The sequence below is a fragment of the Zonotrichia albicollis genome, chromosome Z (genome assembly GCF_047830755.1).
Source record: "Zonotrichia albicollis isolate bZonAlb1 chromosome Z, bZonAlb1.hap1, whole genome shotgun sequence".
Classification (NCBI taxonomy): domain Eukaryota; kingdom Metazoa; phylum Chordata; class Aves; order Passeriformes; family Passerellidae; genus Zonotrichia; species Zonotrichia albicollis.
In genome coordinates this window covers 46,255,889-46,277,582 of record NC_133860.1, presented here as the reverse complement: position 1 = coordinate 46,277,582, position 21,694 = coordinate 46,255,889, and the positions used below count along the sequence as shown (strand labels likewise).

General features: G+C 37.0%; 2 long non-coding RNA genes across 15 annotated transcripts in view; one reads left to right on the top strand and one right to left on the bottom strand.

Moving 5' to 3' along the window:
• Positions 1 to 21,694, top strand: part of LOC102073932 (uncharacterized) — a 39,462-nt gene that overhangs the window by 13,720 nt on the left and 4,048 nt on the right. For 5 of the 13 annotated variants that reach the window (XR_012578061.1, XR_012578062.1, XR_012578063.1 and 2 more), the window contains 9 exons: positions 71 to 168; positions 3,726 to 3,793; positions 10,506 to 10,631; positions 13,427 to 13,656; positions 13,734 to 13,875; positions 14,540 to 14,649; positions 16,772 to 16,860; positions 18,630 to 18,741; positions 19,586 to 21,234. This is a non-coding gene — a long non-coding RNA (uncharacterized LOC102073932). Of the gene's footprint in view, positions 1 to 70; positions 169 to 3,725; positions 3,794 to 10,505; positions 10,632 to 12,387; positions 12,468 to 13,426; positions 13,657 to 13,733; positions 13,876 to 14,539; positions 14,650 to 16,771; positions 18,053 to 18,629; positions 18,742 to 19,585; positions 21,641 to 21,694 lie in introns of those variants that run through there. The other 8 variants (XR_012578059.1, XR_012578066.1, XR_012578068.1 and 5 more) reach the window with 8 other exon arrangements.
• LOC102060985 (uncharacterized) lies at positions 4,435 to 19,824 on the bottom strand. Of its 2 annotated transcripts, XR_012578056.1 has the most exons (7): positions 19,692 to 19,824; positions 18,081 to 18,203; positions 16,460 to 16,501; positions 13,971 to 14,059; positions 12,765 to 12,845; positions 11,947 to 12,039; positions 4,435 to 4,853 (listed from the first exon to the last, which is right to left on the bottom strand). It is a non-coding gene; the product is annotated as an uncharacterized LOC102060985 (long non-coding RNA). The 2 variants fall into 2 exon arrangements; XR_003380622.2 differs by lacking the exon at positions 12,765 to 12,845.

The following is a 21,694-nucleotide window of genomic DNA, read 5'->3' as shown; positions in this document are numbered from 1 at the left end:
ATTTAGAGGATTAATACTTTGTATTCTGCTCCTATTCCTGTATCTTCTGTGTTTTTCTTTTTCTTTACAGGCAGTGAAAATTCATAACTTGTTACTTCTGCCTATTGTTCTTCTGATGTGCACCTCTAAGAAAAGTTTGGTTCCATCTTCTCTGCAATCCCCCTGCAGGTAGGTGAAGAGTTTCCTTCTAACCTCCAGTGTAAACAAAAACTGCTGTCCGAGCTCTTCCTCCTCAGGTGCTCCATCCTCCTCACTTTCTCTTGCCTCTGCTCAGCCTTGCTCCACTAGGTGCTGGAAAGCCCAAAACTGAGCACAGAACTGCTGTGTCATGGATGGATTGATGTGCTGCACTTGTAACAGAGATGTAGCAATGTGTTTTTGGGTCTAAACCAGTGATTTACCAAAGTTTCATAGTAAATGTGAGAGTTATTAAATCAGAAGTTGTGGCAAGGAGCTCTTGAGTGTTTACTGCATAAAGGACAGGGTCAGGCAGAACTCTCAGAGACCCAGCTGTTGACTCAGAGGTTCAGAAAGGACCCTGTTGTTTTCTAAACCTCTTTCATGAGGGGAGCTCACATACTGCTGCATCCAGACTTAGTCCCAGACTTAGTCCATGTCCGAATGACGACATGGGCACAATCAATCCCTTATATCTTGGGCAGGATTTCAAAGTTTAGGATGCTATTGATCGCTTACCAAGGATCTGTTACAACAAGGAATCTCTCAGCCTTGAGGAGCAGCCTTCAGAGGTGTCCCTGCTCAAGGGGAGATCCTGCCTGCAGCCTGCTGTCCCGTGGGAGAGATCCATGGGCCCTGGGCTGTGCTTTGTTTGTGGGGGAGGATGGCTGACTTGCACCAGCTGCATTTGGCAGGCGTTCAACTAGCCCTTGCCTTGTTGAACAAGAGTTATGGCCCTTGGCTGCTGAGCAAGAGTTATGGCCCTGAACTATTGTATCTGTCAGCAGACACACCACAAACATCACTGGTGGCCAATGCTGGAGCAGAAATGGGGGGGGGACACACGATCACATGCAGACATAGCCTTGAAAATGCCAAATAGAGGGAAAAGTTTTTTCCTTGACCTGTTAGTCTGTGCCTTTTAGTCATTTTTGACTAGGCTAGATCCAGGAGATCTAGGCTCCATGCAATCTGGAAATTAATATCGAGGTTTGGAAAAAGAAATATATTTTTTGTTTTCAGCCGAATGAGAACTGTTTATAGCTTGATGATGTGATGAAATGTGGATAGCAGTTTACAAGAGACCACAAGATGGTGCTAGAGATGGACGACTTCAAGAAGTTGCGCAGTAGCAGCCACGGGGGGGGTCTTGTTTCTGGGCACCAATCAGACCAGAGGCAATGAAGGGAGGGGCTGGTAGAGAATCTTCTTTTCTGCAGTCTCTTTGTATAAACAGGGAATATGGAGAGTCACACTTAAAGCACACAAACAGATTTCTTTGGTTAGAGAAATTATGGACAAGCAGAATCAAAACCAAAGTGACACTAAAATAATGTCTGTTTATATGCATCTTCAAAATTCATACCATGTACATGTAAAAGTAGCAACACTCAAGGGAGAGTATTCTTCTGTTTGAATCAGCTGGGAATTAGAAGACACACGTGCATTGTATTTACTGGGATGTCACCCTGTCACATCATCCTATCTGAGAAAAAAGAACCCTTGACATCAGACTGTGAGTGCACAGTGAGCATTTAACACCAGGGAAGAGGCATAAACGAGTCCTTCTACCAAGATGTTGTGTTACTGAAGATCCTTAACTGAAACTGCATCATTTGGATTGCTTACAAGTTTTAGCAGTTTTGTAATTGCACCTATGTGAGATTGTAATAATTTGTTTAGACTGTAGAGACATTCAGTGTCTACTGTCAAGGATTATGGCCCTTGGCTGCTGAGCAAGGGTTATGGCCCTGAACCACAAACATCACTGATGGCCATTGCTCGAGCAGAAATAGGGGAAGTGGGGACACACCATCACATGCAGACACAGCCTTGAAAAAATGCCAAATAGAGGCAAGAAAAATGACAACTTCTAACTCCAATTTCTAGCTCCTTTGGTTCCCTATAATGAAGGAAGTGTACAACACAGAGAAAGATCACTTGCTTTACAGTTATTGTAGTTCTTCTCACAGGTTTTATTGCAGGAAGTAAAAAATATGGTCAAAATACTGCAAGTAATATATGAAGAATACTTGCATTACATTGGTCTAAGCGAACAAATGCAGTACTTTATTTAAGGCACAGCTTTGGAAGGGCAGAAATACAAGAGAGACATATATATATTATTTTAATAATTATCACATCTGTTAAATGAAAGTTAAAGAATATAACTGTTGTTTTAAGCAGTAAAATACTAATTATATTTCATATTTGAATCTTAGACACATTGGATTTTATTGTAAAGTGTTTGAAACTATATTTTTCTGGAAGGCTAAAAATGAAAGCCATTCTGAAATGGCTTCTTCGATTTTCTGTTTTAAAATAACATTTCTAAATTATTTCCACCTCACATATTAAAAACTTTTCTGCCACTCACAAGACACTTAGATTAGTGAGAACTGGAAAATGTCAGTTTGAAGGGATTTTATGATCAAAATAAGACTCCAGCAAAGATTAGGATAGAGAATTTTTAAACTTGCTTTGCTATGTACATTAAGAATTATGAAGTTGTCTGATTTTATTGTGTTTTATGAGAAAATAAGTCAAATGATATTACTATCTTATATATCAAATCCAAAATTGTGACTGCTGTATTCCATAAGGGCTTATTTTCCCTTGAATTGCTAAAAAGATGGCACATGATAAAAGTACAAAGTTCTGCATATAACCATAATTTAAATTTTAACTATAAAACAGATTCAAATTTAACTGAGGTAAATGTTACTTTTGTGGTGATATCAGCAATGCTGATTTCATTAATATGCTTTGGACAAGCTGTATGGTGACTTGTCATCTTTTCATCAACTTCCCATCTAGCACATTCTGTAATTTAGCGAGGTGACTACACTACCAACAATAAATGTATGACTATGAAGTGTTAGTGTATCAGATAGTGAAATTAATGTACTTACTACGACTGAATCTATTTCTTATGTAACATCTTAAGCAGTTTAGGTTACCTTGATTCTAGTGTAATAAATGCTGAAATTAATATCTAGAGTTTTGGGGTTTTTCTTCACACTAACTCTTGGCAGTTTATTGAACTCTTGGCAGGTCCAGAGCTTTTAAGTATTATTTAGAAAATATTTAAAAGCTCTCTTCAATGAGCATTATAACTAACATAAAGATTTTTGCTATTTGAAGAATACAACAAGCAAGCTGTGAAATCTTTTAAGGTCTCACAGACCTTTGGAGCTTAGTTTACAATAGAAAATTGCATTATTGCAATGTGCATTGGTGTGATTGACTGACTGATGTTAGGATTCTTATTTCAGGTGTGCATTGTTTATTATACCTACACAGGATTATTCCTGCAAGTGTGTTATATTGTAGGCTGTTTTGCTGCAACTAAGCAGCAGTCCCTTGGTGTAGGTGCATCGTGCCTATCACTTATACACATAGAGTCTCAAATTACTTGCATCACAGAAAATTGTCACTAAATCAGAGTGGAAGTCCATGTACAGCAATGAAGAACCAGATGTTTAAGCCTTTGTGATCCTGATAATTTTCAGGTTGTTTTCTCATGTATTTTCTTGTATGGTTTGCAGGGCATGGTCTATAGACATTTAAGTGTCAACATCTTCCATTTGACATTGACCGACCCTGTAGCTCAAAGGTAAGTACTCTTATGGCTCCTCCAGTGTAGCCCACATGAACACTTAGTGTTTATTTTATTCAGTAATTTTGAACATTATTGTTTTTCTGGTGCTGTTCTGCACTCTGCTTTGCAATTGAACATGTGATTGTATTTCGCTCTATGACTTAGAAGTGGAAGCCAATATGTCAGAGCAATTTTCTGCTGTGTTTGCAGGCATCTCTTATAGCCCATCAGTTCAATGTGCCTCCCTCTCTCTGCCTGCACATTGTGCATCTGATGGTCTGGGTACATTTTCTTAGAGAGCTGCCATGCTGGAGAGATGCTGAAATTGCATAGTGTACTACATGGGCTGGCTTGGAGCAACAGGTGCAGAGACATCTAGCTTCCAGCATCTTCCCTTACTCTCAGAAAGAGTCAAGACACCTTTTCTGACTCTTTCTCCAAGTCAGTCAGTCAGGATGTGTACATATGCATTTAACAAGTTCTGAAAGTCTTCTGAAAGTTTTCTTTTCACACACAGGTGAGCTTATAAAAGACAGTTTATAAAAAGTAAAATGCTTATCGCGTGGAAAACTAATGGCATATTTTATGATCATTTTCATATATGTTCCTTATTGTTGCCATCTTTGAAATATCCCCAGTATATTTTCCCACACCAGAATATTTTGTTTCCTTAAAAAACACAATTGGAAGGTAGGACACAGAGACTGATCAGTTAGTATGTTTTTCAGACTTGACCTTCCTCTTTTGCTATTGAATGTCCAGAAATAAAGGATGTTGGTGGCTTAGAAATTATGAAAATGTAAAAATTTAGCCCAAACAGAAATTAGCTGGTCTCAAACTTCCTCATCTTCTTAGGAGATGTATGGGCATCTGAAAAGTAGACAAGTTACTTTTCCTCTAAATATGACACCCTGAAGTAAAAATTTTTTTCCTCATTGGGCTCTTTGTTTTCCAGCTTGCGAATATCAAGTGAGTCATCATTCACACACAGATAGTAACTTCTGTCTTCATAGCACTGGAACTGCACTGAAGTTCCTTGGTTATGCATGATGAAAAGGTTATTCTCTTCACTCAGCTATGAAAATACACAAAGTAAAAACCACATTGTATTTCTAATGCCATTCTATAATGTCAAACGTGACAAAAATTCATGAATGCTGTTAGTTTGTTATATTTTATGCTTGTTATACTTTTCTCCAGTGACTCATATTTACCAATTTTTAAATAAACCTTAGGCAACAACTAATAATTTTGGGATAGATTCTGTGATAACTATGAATAAAAGTAATACCCATGTCCCTCAAAAGACTGAGTAATACTGACTAATAGATGCATTCCTTTGCTTCATAAAAACACCAGCACAGTTTACTCAGTGTATTTATGATAACTTAAGTTTTTAATTTGGTTATTTTCTCACCTTAGGCCTACCCTATCAATTGCCACTAGCAGTAAAATGTCAATCCACAGTTTTGCTTGTCTCTTTTGAAGTAAAATTAGAATGTTACAGTAGAAACTACTCTTAACTTACACTCTATTAGCTGTGGCTTTTCTGTATATCTCCAGTTTCCAATGCACTTTTTAAAAAGATCCATCTCTGGACCAATAGCTGTTGTTCAAAGAGCTACTCTGTGTGTGTGAGAGAGTGTGTGTGTGTGTGTGTGTGTGTGTGTGTGTGTGTGAGGGTGGGTGGGTGTACGTGTTTGTGCTGACTGGGCATCTCAGGGTGGGGATGGAAAAATAGTTGCAAAAAAACATCTCGCCGGAGAGAGGAAGAGTGTGTGCTGAAATCTGCAGAACCTGCTAAGCTTGGGGCTCCAAAGGGCTGCTGAACCTGCCCGTGGTCTCCAGCACTCCTCCAGCGCTACCACAGGTCGTGTAATCCACATCACATCCAAGCGGCGGCTGTAGCTGGACTGAGATTCCAGGGCAGTGTGTGTGAGCACAGCTGCTGGGACCATCAGCCTTGGGTGTGACTGTGCACAGCTGCCTGGAACCTGCTGGGCTGGGGTGTGAGCCCCTGCTCCTGCCTCTGTGCACTGAGAGAAGGAGTAACTGTGAATAAATACTGTGTGAGTAGTTACTTGGTGCTAATAGTGGGACATTAATTAACAGAAGGCTGAGATTTGTGTTTCCTCCAGCTCAGCTTCCTGCCAGACAGCAGGGAATTTAGAATATCCTTCGGGAAAGACTGAACATATCAAAATCAAATTATTTTAACTTTCAACACTCTTGCTCTGCCTATCTTCTATAAGTCTGCCCATGTTCTGCCCAGTTCTATAACTCTGACTAGTCTGGTGTGCTATCATTGCTTAAGGGGACCTCTAAAAGGAAACAGAATCCTTGAGGGAAAGCAGGAGCGCATTTAAGGGAATCAGCTTGCTGGAGATTACAGTGTTGGCAATAACCACCTTTTGACAGAAGGAGCAATGTGTCCTTTTAGCCCGTATGACAACAGGAGATGGAAAGAAATTGTCTTGCAGTTATTGAGGAGTACCTCAGAGAAACTTGGGGAATACACCTTCTGTTATCAGCAAAGCTATGATGGGAAGCAGCTCTGTCCTGATCAATTAAATGTAACAACAGTGTCTGCAGCTTCAATCAAAAAATATTAAAGTTTTAAAAAATACTATTAAGGAAGTAGAAGAAAATTTGTCTTTGAGAAACAAATACCTACTAGGGACTTGGAATGGTAAAAAATAAACATAAAAGGAATAAGAATGTTTGGTGAAAGAAAACCAGTAGAAGCAAGGAAAGAGATTCATATGTACAACACAGAAATTCATGCTAGAGCAAGGGAGATTCCAAAGGCGTTTTGTAAAGCAAAATTTATATGCTTACAAAGGCAAATTGAGATTCAGAGATTTAAAAATACCTACTGTACCTGCATGAAATGATGGAAAATTAGATGGAAAACTGTAAGAGGAAAATGATTTGGAGAATGACACTATTTGGGTGGGAGAAGGAAGAAGAACTCAAAATAGAAGCATAATGAAGCACCATCAGGGCTGGGATGTGCAGCAGGTCATTGGAAAGAGCAAAATGTTTTGCAAGAAATTATGGCAGAGGTGATTTTCTATTATGACCTGTAAACGAGGATGATGAGAAAACCTGGAGAATGTGGTGGACTACTGCCAGATAATGTTCCTCCCAAGGACAGTTTCTACAGTAGGACTCAAGACAATTTGCAAGTTCCAAGAAAAAAGCTGCTGATTTTTAGTTACAATCTGATATTTTGCTTTTCGTTGCATTAAATGAAGAACAAATTTACAGCTTAGGTTTCACATTTAATGACAAAAAATTCACCTTTATTCATGTCCTTCAAGTGGTTCACAATGCACTTGAAATAGAACACATATGCTCATGTTAGAAAAATGCCACAAATATTGTCTTCACAGGCTAAAGAAAAACATGTCAGTGATGGGAACTACAGAAAAAGATGTGAGAGAGTCGTATACAAGTTTTAAAATGAATAGACTCAAAATTATAGAAAGTCAGATCAAATATGGCACAATGAGCATTACTCCAAGCTAGGTTCAGATCCTGCACTGTAACCTAGGAAGAAACTAGAAGATAAAAAGGAATGGAATTGAAGGCCAGCTGAAACAGAACATTTTGTCGTGTTACGATGTGTTACACAGAGTGTGGGGCACACTGCAATCTACATTTTGCCTCAGATCAAAGAGAATCAAAGGAATGAAAGAGCGTGTGATCAAAGAGACAAGAGTCATTCAATGATGACAAGCAAACTAGTAAAACTGAGCTGCCACCTCAATTGTATCACAGAAGTTATGGACATTGGAAGGTGTTACAGATTAGTTATGTGGTTTGTGGCTAAAACAGGATTGATGACACACCACTGGAAATTTTGGCTGTTGAGCAGTGCATGCACAACATCAAGAGCTTCTCTTTGTTTCCACTCAGCCTCAGTGCGTAAGCTGGGATGGGCAAGAGGATGAGACAGAACACATCTAGGAGGACAGCTGTGTCAGAGTGGCCAGAGGGATACTCTATGTCATGTGATGTCATGGCTAGTCATAAAGGATGTAAAGGATGGAAAATGTGGGGTTGGGAGGAGGTGGGTGGGGTGTTTGCTTCTGTGGGTGTTTGCTTCTGAGAAGACTACTACTCAGAGACTGGCTGAGCATTGGTCAGGGGAGGAGGTGAGTAAGTGCTTTTGCATCACTTGTGGTTTTTTCTGACCTTCATATATTTTACTTTTGAGTTTTTGTCTTAATTCAAAAATTCCCTTACTTTTGCTCTTGCTATTCTCTAATAAACTGATAGTGTGGTGTTGGCTCTTGCAAATGTTAAATGTATGTTATAAGGTTAGAAGAAGTTCTGTTAAGATCTGGTGTCTCTTTATGTAAGTTTTCTAATATTGAAAGTTAAGCAGCTAAGCACCCAGCACTGCCCCTTTTTCCTTATTCAGTCCCTTGTTGTGGTTCAACAAACATTTTTAAATGTTAAGAAGTGAGGTGTCATTTCTTGCATATTCTCTCCCCTGGCAGGAGAGTGGGTCTGAATGAATATCTGGTGCAGGGGCTTGGATGCTAGCTGGAGCAACACACCTCAGTCTATTTTTTTACCGCAGCTGGTCCTTCCTGACAAATTGGGCTGTGCTTCCAGCCCTGGGTCAGTCAGCTCCAGGTGTGTTGGACATCCCTCCAACACACATTTGAAAGCAAATTTTGGCCTGTATATTGCTGCCAAGGTGATCAATAAAAATGTTTTGGCAATATCAGCTGCGGCATTCACTCTGTCACCTTGGATTCGATTCATACTGAAGGTGCAGGATCTCTGATACAGCAGCCCTGAATGACAGGAATGTTCAGCCCAGAACAGTCCACCTTCAAAATCCATTAGACTCTGCGCTGGCCATATGTGACCACTGAAGAGTGAGTGAGGCTTGCAGATCACTCCCTGGCTTTTCAATAAATGAATCAACTTTTGGAGCAAAAACCCCCAAAAACCTCAGGCTGCATGCTGGGTGCCAAAAAGGCCTGTGTCTGTCAGCTTGCTGCCAAGCACAGTAAACATGGCATTGTCGGTACTTACAAGGTAAAAACTTCAGGATCAAGGTATCTTAGGGGGCCTCACCAGATTTTACATGTTTGGAGTTTATTTTGGCCTACTGGAGTAAAGAATAAGTTTCTTACTAAAGTCTTTCATGACTCCACAGCCTCTGGTATAGTCTCCTTCCTTCTTGTCTTCATCAAACTACTCAGTAAAATAGAGAGGCTTGTGGAATAAAAACTTTTACAGCTCTTAACAGAACTTTCACAGCTGCAGTACTTCAGGTCCCAGTCCACCCAGGCTGGAATATTCCTGTCAAAACTTTGGCAAATGCTGTCCAGACACAATGATCTAATAACCTTGCATTATCCAGCAGGGAACAATCACTTGTAAGAAAAACAGCCTGACCCAGCAATTGAAATTGCTGAATACTATCCTTTAGTATTCTTTTACGCATATGTGTTAATTAATGAAGATCTGAAACAGAGGGAAAATTGGATGCTACTAGTACTTCAGAAAAGATGAGAGGGTGATGAATACATCATCAAAGGTCTGAGTGTAGCAATGGGTCAAGAATACATTAAATATTATGGTTGAACCAGAACAGAAGTTACAATAAAGTGAGATACTACAGATGTAGTAGTGTATATGTACTGAAGATGTGTACTTCTCTGATAACCATTGTATGCTCACTAATTTCTGCACTTCTGGAAGAGTAAAAAAAGAGAAATAGTAAAAAATTCACACAATAATTAGTGCAAATGATAAAATGGGGGCTGTCTTATCTACTGGGAGAATTATGAGCAATGGGTGGGGGAACTGCTAAAACCTTTTAAGTGGAGAATCTAAAGTGAAATACTGTTCTGTAGCTCTGAGATCATTCTGTTGTGTAGTTAATTGCATTTTTTTCTATGATATTATTAATTATGCTAAGCATGGTCTATTATAGAGTTAGAATAATCACAGTCATAAGCAAATGTCCTGAGTGAACTGTTGGCTTCTCCACTACTGCTCTGTCTGGGATGCTGCCACTGTGTGAACTGTGTAAGGCCATAGCTGTGCCTACAGTGCGGTTTTCCACTTGAACCAAAAGAGCATTGCAATAAAAATTGGTGTTGCCTTTCTGACTTAATCCCCAATCAGATGTTATTAAACTATTACTTGCTGTAATTTTAAATAATTATTTTATTGTCATTACAATCTAATCAATATATTAAAATTAATTTAATAAAAGAAGATTCATTTAATATTGATTGTGAACCATGTCTCAATGTTTCAGTTGCCTTGGTTACTGAAATGAAAGTTTACAATACTCTATACAACTCTTCCTGTTATAATGATAGGGTCCGCAGATTCTCACATTTCTGCTAATTCTACTGCCAGTCTTCAAACAGAAAAAAAGAAAATGCCTGTCTTTAAGATTAGCTATTCAAAGCTAGCAGATTAAATATCACATTGCAGCCCTGAATAGCTTTGTCATTATCCACGAGAAGTATTTCTCCATCTCAGTGCAGTACGATCCTAAGGACAATGCAGGCATTATTCATTACACCAGGAATGTACTGATCAGTACATTCATTTTAGAACATTTATGAGGAATCTCATGATTCAGAGTTGCCTATGATTTGGCCTCTTTACCCAGCTGGATGTGGTTCAAGTGCAGGCTTCTGATTTCTCCTCATACAAATGAGTGACTGTTTTTCTTCTATTTCAGGGTATCAGTAAGAAACCACGATGAGCAGACCACTATCTGTCTTACTACGTAATGAATGGGTTCCCAGAAAGAATTTTTCATTTTAACTATGTTTAAAAACCCTAAGTGATATATAGATCTCTACAGGTAATTGTTGCAGCTCTTTCCAGATGTCTCCCAAAACTTGCTGCCCTAAGGACACTAAACCTCTGTGAACAGCTCCAGTTTAAAAATTGTATGAAATAAAAAAGTGTATTAAAAATAATTTGCAAAAGTCAATATGACTGTGATCGTTTATAACATACAAGGGGGAGACTAAAAGTTGCATTAAAAATTTCCTAAGCTTTGCTGCTTTCTCCTTCTGTGGGGAGCCAAAGAATATTAGTGGCAGAAGAGTAACTCAACAGAACGTGAACTGAAGGACCCGCTTAGATTTTCCAGGCTCAGAATGTAGCAGATTTGTTCATTAATTATCAGTAGTGTAGCTCATACCTGTTGGAAATCATTTCAGAGAGATGTCAATTTACCGGAATTGGAAATTCAATGCTTCCTGATTTAGGAGAAAAGTCAGCATTTTAGAAATTTTAGGCTGGGAATTTCAGGTTTTCAGGGTTTCACAGAACATCTTATGAAGTTCTGAAACTACTTGGGTCCAGATAGTTCTAATTTTGCCTAGTGAAATTGGAAAGACTGGCTTTTCAGTTGACTGATAAAGCCACAGGGCTACAATCCTAATTAAAAATATTATTAGTTACGTTTCCTTAGTTTTGCATTTTGTCTAGGTTATAACATCTACTAAAGTTTAGGTATCCCAAAGAGCAATTAATTTCCTTCATGTGTCTACTATGTTGTATCATTTCTATATACAGAAGAGTCAACAAAACCAAGCTTTTGTCACAAAAACATGTGAAGAAACCACCCATTTATCTGTATTTCTGTCCATAATCCATTACTCCCGATTTATAATCATCTGATTACATGAAATCCATCAGATGAATTTCTTATTTATCTGGAAAAACCCTGAAAATGACAGGGTTTTATTACTTCCCAGAAATTTATGACTGATGGATTCATTAGTTCTTTAAACATCATAACTTTTGTAATCTGATCCTTCTAGATACCTTCTGCTAATATACTCACCCAGATTTTCTGTATCTTGCTGAAGAATTTGTACCAGATAAAATCTACTTTGTGTCTCCCTTTATTTTGTATAAGCATAATAATACAGGAAACATATTCACCTCTCATGTTTTAATTCAAAGTCAGATATTTTGGCTGGAGATTGAAGGATGTAGTCATTATTGTATTTTTCCTTTTCTGAGAAAAAAAATCAGCTCAAAGAAAAGTAAGCAATTTGTCACCTAATGAGTAACAGGGTGAATTCAGATGTCCTTTTTTCACACCTGTATTTGCATATACAGTCTCACACACAGGTTATATTTGTTTGATCATGATTGTATACCTGTTTAAAGTCAGGATTTTCATGGCTGCAAGTGTTCGTACCACATCCCTTAAATGAAGGACAATCTGGCTCTGAACAGGATGCTTTTAAGACCTGTGTTTACAACAAACAGATTTATTAATTTTTAAATTTAATTTGGTAATTTTTTCATCATATTTTGCTTTTCAAACCCATCAAATGTGGCATTAGTTCTAAAAAAAATTATATATTTTTTAAAAAGTTCATTAATTATTACATTCAAATAATCCCAGATTAAAAAATTGACAAATTATTGAAAAAAATTCACTAATATATTCCTGTTTCACAATTTGCACAGCAAAATGAATTGGGTTGAATTCAAATACTCAAGACAGTCCTTCAAACTATGTAATGTTCAGGTCCTATTTAGAAATGCAACCCTGATTGAACCATATTGTACCAGGATACCAAAATTTTTTCCAGATAAGAAGCCTTGTCCTGTTCCATACCAGAATCCCTGTTGAGACTAAGGAAATTATCTGTATTGTGCTGGAAAAAGAAAGGTTTGTGATCTTTCCAAGGTTTTACATATTTGGTAGATGCTAAGTATGTCTTCATCTTCAGATAACTGCTTTCTATTGTGTCAAGAAACATAATCTGGTATGACCTGGAATTTTAAAATAGTTCATTGGAAAGGAAAATCCTGTGGCTGCAGCTCTCTGGCCACAGAGAGCAGCAGGCACAACTTTCCCAGGCACTGTCCTGGGGAAGGCTGTGAGAAGATCAGAGAAAAGAATGATAAACCACTTGCTGCGCCTGTTGTTGTGCACATGTAGAATGTGTTATGGAGATTTGTTTACCGAAGGGTGATTTCTTAATTGGACACTGGTGATGATGCTTGGAATCAATTGTCCAATCTGGTCCAAGCTGTGTCGGACTGTCTGCAAGGGCAATGAGTTCCTTAGAAGTATGGTATGGTATGATATGATATGATATGATATGATATGATATGATATGATATGATATGATATAGCAATTGATCAGCCTTCTGAAATCATGGAGTCAATGTTAATTATCACCCCATGGGGGACCCGTGCTATGATAAATCCATTAAGGCTCAACACTCAGTTCTTGTCTTGATTTGGTAGAACACCCTTCAAAAAATTGATTTATGAGAAGGCAATCTCTGAACCAGAAAAATCCTTTAAAAATAGTTGCTGTTTCAGGGACAGAAAGGAAAATCCCTTTCTGTGAGTAATAGGTAAAATATGATTTATGTGTCTTACTATATACATTTCCCTAGAAAAATTCAGGAAATAGATTTTATGAATAGTCATTTGTGAGTTAAAAACAAATAAAAAAATCCATGACTTTTTGAGAAAGCATTTGGTGATTTCCACCATCGTGCATGGCTGACATTAACAGAGGGTTATTCTTTATCTCAACATCTCTGTATAAACAGAGCTTCTTGGACCTTTGCTCTGCTGTAGATGGTAAATTGCAACAAAATATTCTTCCTCAGACAGATTTCAGCGCTGGTTTTAATCCCTCTCCGGGGAAGACCAGCCTTGCCTTCCCTTCCTATCAGAAGCAAACCTTCAAAAGATTGGAGAAAATGGGAATGCTTAGACGCCAGATGGCAAATGTTTGAAACCGGATGTTCAGCTGTGTTTTCTTCATCACATTCCTTGTTCTGTGATGTGCATTCATTGGAAGAAAACAATTTCCATCTTAAACTCACCTCTTTCCAAGGCAAGATTTCTGCTTTTTTACTCTCCTCTTATTTTCCTGCATGTTTTCTGGCTAAGAAGCTCCCTCTTCCTCCACAGAGACTGGAACTCAACATCCCTGACTATCTTCTAGTGGCAGTAATCAACTATTCAACCCAAAAACTTTTGCAATAATCTTCTCTGAGTATTTCACAAAAAAGAATAAGGGGACATACTCAGAAGTTATGAAATATGGAAGGTGGTAAGAAAAATGAATTTGAAAAGTTCTGTGGGGGAAATTGTCTTACAGTAAGAGAGGGCATCCACATGTTATAAAGAAAATAAACAACTTCTTACCTTCAGAGAGAGATTTTTCTTACTCTTGCACAAAAAGACAAATTCATTATGCTTTGATCTCTGTGTGAGGCTCACCAAAATTTTAGAATCTGCTTTACACAGAAGAGAATATTGTAATAATATGAGTATCACTTTATAAAATAAAGAAGAGCTAAATATGCCCTACGAAGAGAAAACATACTTTATAGGCATGGGAATAGGAATAAATATAATTACTCTTGATACCATTCTCTTGTCTAAAGTATTTAAAGCCTGTGACTTTGTGAGACTTTAAATTTGCCATATATATAGTTAATTTCTCTACTTTTATGGTCAATGTATGAAATATCAGTTGTACATTACTACATGTCATATGAACTATGAAGGCAAATGTAGTGGTAGATAACTCATATGCGTAGTAAACACGTTTACTCTATACACCTGGCTATGTATATGTCGATATGAAAAATGTAGGATTTTTTTCCCCTCTACTTTTTGCATGTTTCTAGATAATAATCCTTTTACTATTGTAGTTGTGGGTGCATTGGATAAATTCAATTTTTGAGCTAAAACTGTTTTTTCACCTGCAGGAAGTAAGGTGATATCAATAATATGGGAGATTCTTCAGCCTGCTAAAGTGACAATGTTCATTGTTACCTTCTGGTACTTCAAGACATCAGCAAAAATTAAATAAATTAAGGTAACCTTTGCCAACCCTAACAGCACACAAGAGCATTACCTAGCAAAAGCCAATACATATGTATTACATACATTGTAATTACATATTACAATGACTGCCGAGTGATGTTATACTTATCTGACTGGCTTGCAAACTTACTTCAAAAAACACCACTTGTGCTTTTAGAAGTATGACAAGTTCCATTTAAGGCAGAAAATATGAAAGAAAGTGGCAGTTGATCTATATGTTTAACTGCAGCAGCTGAATACAAATTTTAAAATGTTAGATTATTATGCATTACCACTTACAGTTAAGGAGTTTGGAGGTTTTTTATGTATTACCAAAGGCAATTTTAGCTTTTGAAGGATACACAGAATTAGCAGAATGTATTCATCTCACTTGACTAATTTTAGCTTCTCTGGTACCTGGTTTTAGTTGCCTTAACTTTCCTTAAGTGTAATGCTTTTATATTATTCTTCTGAAGGAATTTTTCTGAGACCACTTTAGCATGAAAATAGCATAAAAATTCCTTGTTAAAAATTAAGAAAACTCAAACTGACTATGCCTTATTCAGTTTAAATGAGTATTCAGATAAATATAGTAGGCTACTATAGAAGGTCTACAATTCAGTTATTTTGTATTACTTTTTGTGATATCACCTTAGATTGCCTCAGGGGCAGTGGTCCAGTTTTAGTTGAAGCATTTAAGAGACATATCAACAGGCAAGAGAGGTTTCTTATCGAAGTCAAGAGTGTTCTCTATTGAAGGCAAGAGTGACAACAAAGGAGGTATGCAGGAGTCCATGCAGTTCACCAGGGACACCCATCAACATAACTTATATTTCAACTATCCTTGTCTTGCTCCATCTGGAGTTTATTGTGACTTGCTTATACATTGTTTAGTCTGAGTAAGTCCAAAGGAGCCCAACTTTATCACTTATAAAAGATGTGACAACTGGTCTATCAAGCAGCCAGAGAATGGCAAGGAAAGTAAGGAACATTTTTGTGATTGTATATCAATGATACTTCCACTCTGATGGATTTTGAATTAATTACCTTGTCTCTCTGGTCACTAAAACCTTACCAGAGTCTAAGGGGCAATTTTAAAATCCATGCAAAGAAAATGCCTTGAAATTAAATAAATAAAAAAAGTCTTGCTTAGGGATATCCCTAAAACGTAAAGCTTTGGTATTTGGGAGGATATCAGTATTTTTATACTGTTCCTTAGAAATCTTCATTTGTCCCTTCTTCAAGGTACATCTGGTACTGGACCAGATTTGTTCTTATTGTTACAGGAACCCTTGATTATTGGAATTAGAGTGCATTTTTCTTCCACTGTAATACCTGAACTAATATATCTTTGATTTTCTCAATAATTTCGTAAGTGTATAATATGAAAGTTCCCAAAGCCTCCTCCTTCTTCATATTAATTTCTCTTCGGTTTTCCTCTCCTGCTAAAACAGGTCTTCACTTTAAGACTCATATGCCAGCAGTGGAACACCTACACTTGTCTACAGAAAGAAATTGTATGTTCCAGTTTGTATACAAGATATTCCCTTACATACATTTGCTTTCAGTCCAAGTCACTACTCCTAATTTACAAATTTTTTAGCTTTGAAGATTTCTACTTATGGAACACAGAAAGGCTCTTTTATTTTTAGACCTGTCCAGTAACCTGAGCTAAGTGAAAAATCTGATACAACATATTAGTTCTAATGGCAAGTGTATGTGTAAAACACTACTACCTTCTTTTCCTATGCTCTAATATATTTTCTGAACCAGACCCTAACAGAGATGATACCTTTTTTTCCCCACAAGATGTTTTTCATTACCTGGTGCTTCATTCCTTGTGAACACGCTTAACCACGCAATATCTAAAATAGAAGGTATTTAACAAATACATGGAATTAGAGATCTAAGCATTCCTCAGATTTAAAAATAATAGAAACCACTTCAAAAATTGTTTTGAAACATAATCTGAGAAGAAATGTCTAACTACAACAGACATCAGATTTCTTTTATTGAGGGTCTCTGAATTCACTTGACCCTATAAGATTGTATGGTTAGACTTGTGAACAGGTACACTGAAGTCTGAACACTGAGCTTGAAAAGTGTATTGATTGCTAAATTATATTTTGCAACAGAGAATGCACCTAAGAAGCAAGAAGTTGGTGACCAGCTGTAAAGCCTAGCGTGCTATTAAAGAGGAGCCTGAAGTCCCTTGGCAGTGAAAGTGAGTACCTTAATATTAAATGTATGGGAGTGGAAGGCAAGAAGAAACAATGGCAGCTTGTTTCTGGCTTTTCTAACATCAGCCTGAATCACAGAGCCAGTCAGCTGAGGAAAACATCATCCACTTCTGGTAAAAATGTCACAAACATCCTTGATACAACTTGTTCCTAATATTACGTTGTTGCAACTGCATCAGGAATATATGTCTTTGGTGTTTATGTGTGCAATTATATTACACAACATTTCCTTTTTTGTTGTTGTTGGGGTTTTTGGGCTTTTTTGTTTGGTTTGATCTTGGTGTCATTTTTGTGTTCTAGGAATATCAGTGTCTTCTACATCAGGCTTGTCAGACCATGTATCTGTTCACAAACTGCTTCCATTGTGTACCTATACAGGTTTTGGTTCTGTTCATAAATTAACAATAATAATTTTCTGAGTGACTCCAAAATTTGATGGAGTTATCAAGAAAAAGATACTGAAAAATATATAAAACACACTTAAGTACCCTATCAGTGTAGCTGTCATTATTCTCAATTTAATGGAATGAAAGTTTTAGTAATTCAATTAAAGATTAATTAATCAATTAATCCAACTAAAAGATTTCAACTTTTTCCTCTATTTTGGTTAAAATGTGTTTTATTGAGTTTTTTTCCTACTTTCATATCTCTGGAAATGGTACCATTCTAGAATAATTGCATAATTCTACAATAATTGCATTTGATATTATTTAATTTTTTTCTATCCTCTAACAAGTCTTTGCATGATGATAGCTATCAATAACATCTCTGTTGTCAAATACTGAAGCCCCTTTTGAGACAAAAGAGTTCAATTAAAAACAAAAGAGTTCAATTAAAAACAAAATAACCCCACAAATTCCAAAATGTGCCCTATTCTCCATTTTGCGTTTGTTTTTGAGCATTACCTTTCCTTTGTCTCTCTCTTGAGCTAAATGTCTAGACTTCCCACTTAATGAAATGAGTGTAAACAATATAATCGTATCATTTAAATATATAATAAACCTACTGCAAATCAGGATAAAAGTATTCTTGTATCATTATCAGTATCATTATCAGTATATTATCAGTATCATATCAGTATAGATCATACAGATCTAATATATTGTTATGTCTACAGAGAACAGGATCACAGTAATAGTACATTTGAAAATTTCCTGAGTACTATACAGGCAATTGGTGAGTTTTGGTATTTAAGGAACATTACCTTCATGGGATTGTGAATCCTTGGTAGATATTTCATGATGACCATCTTCATCTATATCAAAATGCACTATTTTTGAATTGTCAGTTAGTATATAGCATTTCGATGTTTTTCGCAGCCTAAACCCTAATAAAAAATGAGTTATAATTCATTTTACTATCAACAAAGAAATTACATCATTCCATTAGAAAAAGATCAAGGGCATTTTTAACAATTCTTACTTGATAGTCTATGTATATTTGAACTATGAGCAGTATAGCCAACATACTAGAAATTATCTAGTATGGGCTTAGGCAGCTGTTTTGAGGACTTGGTATTGGTGTGAAGAAGGACAATAAATATTTCTTTGCTGAGAAGGTTATGTCAGTGACCAGGAAACTTGCCTGTTTCCCAGTTTTGCATTTTGAATATTGGATCTGGGTATAAATAGGACTTTTAGGTAAGAGTGCTAGCTAAAAAGCAGCATTTAGTTTGGGGATCAGGTATCTTGTCCTAAAAAAAAAAAAAAAACCAAAAAACAAACCAACAAACCCAAGTCTTTCTAACTAAAAGCTGCCAGGAGGAAAATTGCTCCCTTTCATTCCTAAATGCAACCGTGTTGTTCTGGATGCCAGAAGAATGTATGTCTGGACACCTGGATATGAGACACCTCCAGAATAACACTGTAAGTCACAATTTTGATTATGTTCAGCTGAACACTGTTTTACTGGAAGAGATTTGATACTTTCAAATGCAGTTACGACATTTCTGAAATGACAAAGACCTCCAGGGTATGCTGCGAGACAAAAAATCCTGCCTTTGCCAGAATAATTAGCCAAACAAAACAACAGGATACACAGAATGCATCATCAGTAGCATAATGTTTTAGGAATGCTTGACTTCACAAAAAACTTTTTTACTTATTTTATAATAAGATACCTCCTCTAAAACATCTGTATTTAGGCAAATATTTTGAAAAAAAACCATTTTTTTTCAAGAAGCTTTCTTTCCACCCTGTTTATGCTGAGCAGAAACTCTGCAGAAAGACAAGGATGATGCACATCCTGACAGCTTGAATCACACACTCCAGAAGTGGCAGGTTCTGTGTTGGACCTTTGATTATATGTATAGCTGATTTGTGGTTGGACAAAGATTTTCTCTTCAAAGACAGCTGGCAATCAGGCTTCCAGAAAAAAAGATGGGTTCTGTTCTAAAAAGTAACGGAACAACTACAATAATCAATACAATCAATTTAAAAAATTTAAGTTAAAGTAGCTATAGTGCAAGAATTCTACTTATAAGTAGAACTACAGCACCCAAAGAACTAGTACAGTGCCCAAACTAGAATGGTTGGCAGGTCTGCTTATCATTCACTCTTCTCCAGGGAGTGAAGGAATTAGGAATTACTGGTATGAACATGGTGGGATGAAAAATGTAATGTCAGTATTTTCAGGAGTATTTCTGTTCTGGTTATTTTAAAGGTAGCTTTGGGGGGTCTATTTTTCACCAAATATTTTTCTTTTTGACAGAATTATAGAAAACCTCTTCCACGTGCTTAATTTTGTTGGATTTTGCCTTGGATTGGAATATTCTTTTCAAGATTATAAACATATTTGTCACTGGGGGAAGAGTTACCTGACTTTACAGGAGCTGTTCTCATACTTGCACGCAGACATGTCGTCCCCACAGATCCCCTTCTACGGAGAGGCACTTGATACGGCATTATACGGCCTGAGCGGAGCAGCATTGCCAAGGCGTTGAAGAAATACTGATGATGATGATGATGATGATCTCACTTGACTTCCTTTTTGAGTCCTAAAGTAGGAGTAAGAATTTGTCACAAGACTTTGTGTTTCCATTGAGAAACAAGTTTTCAAATATAATTTTGGTAAATGACAGTTAATAGAAGTAGATAGACTCTAAAAATGTTTGACTGCTTGCATGATCCAAGCCTTTGTCTTGCAAAGCAAAAAAACTGTGTTTCCAGTGATGGTAAATCAGTTAACTACCTAAACTTTCACTAAGATGCACGCCAACATGATAACACAATTGTGTTGAACAAATATGTTTTGAAAGACTTCCCCTAGGATAACATATAAGCAGTGTTTGTGACTTCAGTTTTTGTTTGTCAATCATAGGAAGCTAGCTACATTTTGCTAACTGAATTGAAAAATCACATTCATTTTGTGGATACAGCATAAGATAATTGTCAAAGTATTAATAAGTGATTGAAAATTATGCTAATGACAAAACAGCATGATCTGACTCTCAGAGGTGTACATAGGTATATTGCAATATCTTAAACTAAGGTTCAGGAAATCTTGCCTCAGAAATGAGGACTTGAATTTGGAAACTTGAGGAATATGTTATAATTATTAAGGAATATCAGATTAGATACCTGAAGGAGAGCTTGATGTCTAAGAATGTGAACTGCTTTGACGGTGAAACCACCCAGGCAGCTACTAAGGTAATCCCAAAGTTGCAATTTAGATCACTGCATTTCAGGAAAGGTAAGGACCTTACTTTGGTTTAAAGAAAGGAAAGCTGAAATTCTGAAGTCTACATGCTCTCCTGAAGTCACCTGTTTATGGCAAGTGTTAATGGCAAGTGCAGACCAAGGAAAACAACAAGCTTCAATTCTGTCTGGTATCTTGGAGAATGAAACAAGTGAAGATGGGTACAATTTTAGCCCCATGCAGCCTTGCACAGAATAATTAAATATCTGTCAGACTAGAAAGATTAAGGCTCTGACACAAGTGTAATGGTTTGTAAATTCACCCAAGGAAGAGTATGGCAGTTCTGTTTTCTGGTTTGGCTCACTTCCCTGATGCAAAGCTTCGTATTCAATTTTTTACATGAAATGAAAAACTTCTGCCCTGGCAGTTCTCTTGTCACCATACTAAAAGGGATAACTACAGCTCTTATTCAGTCTCTTCAACTCTAGTTATAACAACATTCAGTTAGATCACTGAAAAGTGAAACATTTGTTATATGGGATTGCTCTTCCTTGTGAATAGGGCTCATATAATTAATGATAACTTCCAGTCAGAGGTAGAATGAAAAGGCTGGGTCTCCCACATCTTGCTGAAACTGCTTTATCGCTGAGCATTCTAAACAAAAAAAAAACAAAACATTCTATGTGGGTTTTTTTCACTAGGAAATTGGTCTCTGGAAACTTCCACCTGAATCGGGCTCTATGGTGTGTGTGGACAGTAATGCCACCTTGTGGCTCTTGAGAGATGTAAGTCTCTAGGGGCTCATTAGCAAAGACTCAAGACTTTGCTGGGTCTGCGAGGCTCAAAACCACACAATCAGCTACTCAAGTTTCCTACTTAAAACAAGTGTAATTCTAGTTTGGCTGCTCTTAATCAGAAGTTCTGAAGATCCCAGTTCCTGGTTTTGATCTATCTTCAGTCTCGCACCTGCATTGCTTACACTCGCAACAGTAAGACAAAAAGGAGAATGTCCTCAAGTCAGGACTGAAGAATTCCAGAAGATGGCAGGCCAGTTCAAAGACATTCTCAGAAACATGTTTAGGAAGTGGATAAATTCTGAAGAAAGTTTCTATGATGAACTATGGACAGGTAACCTTGATGTTATGAAGGACTGTACTAAATCTTAATTAGTTTGGTTTGTTT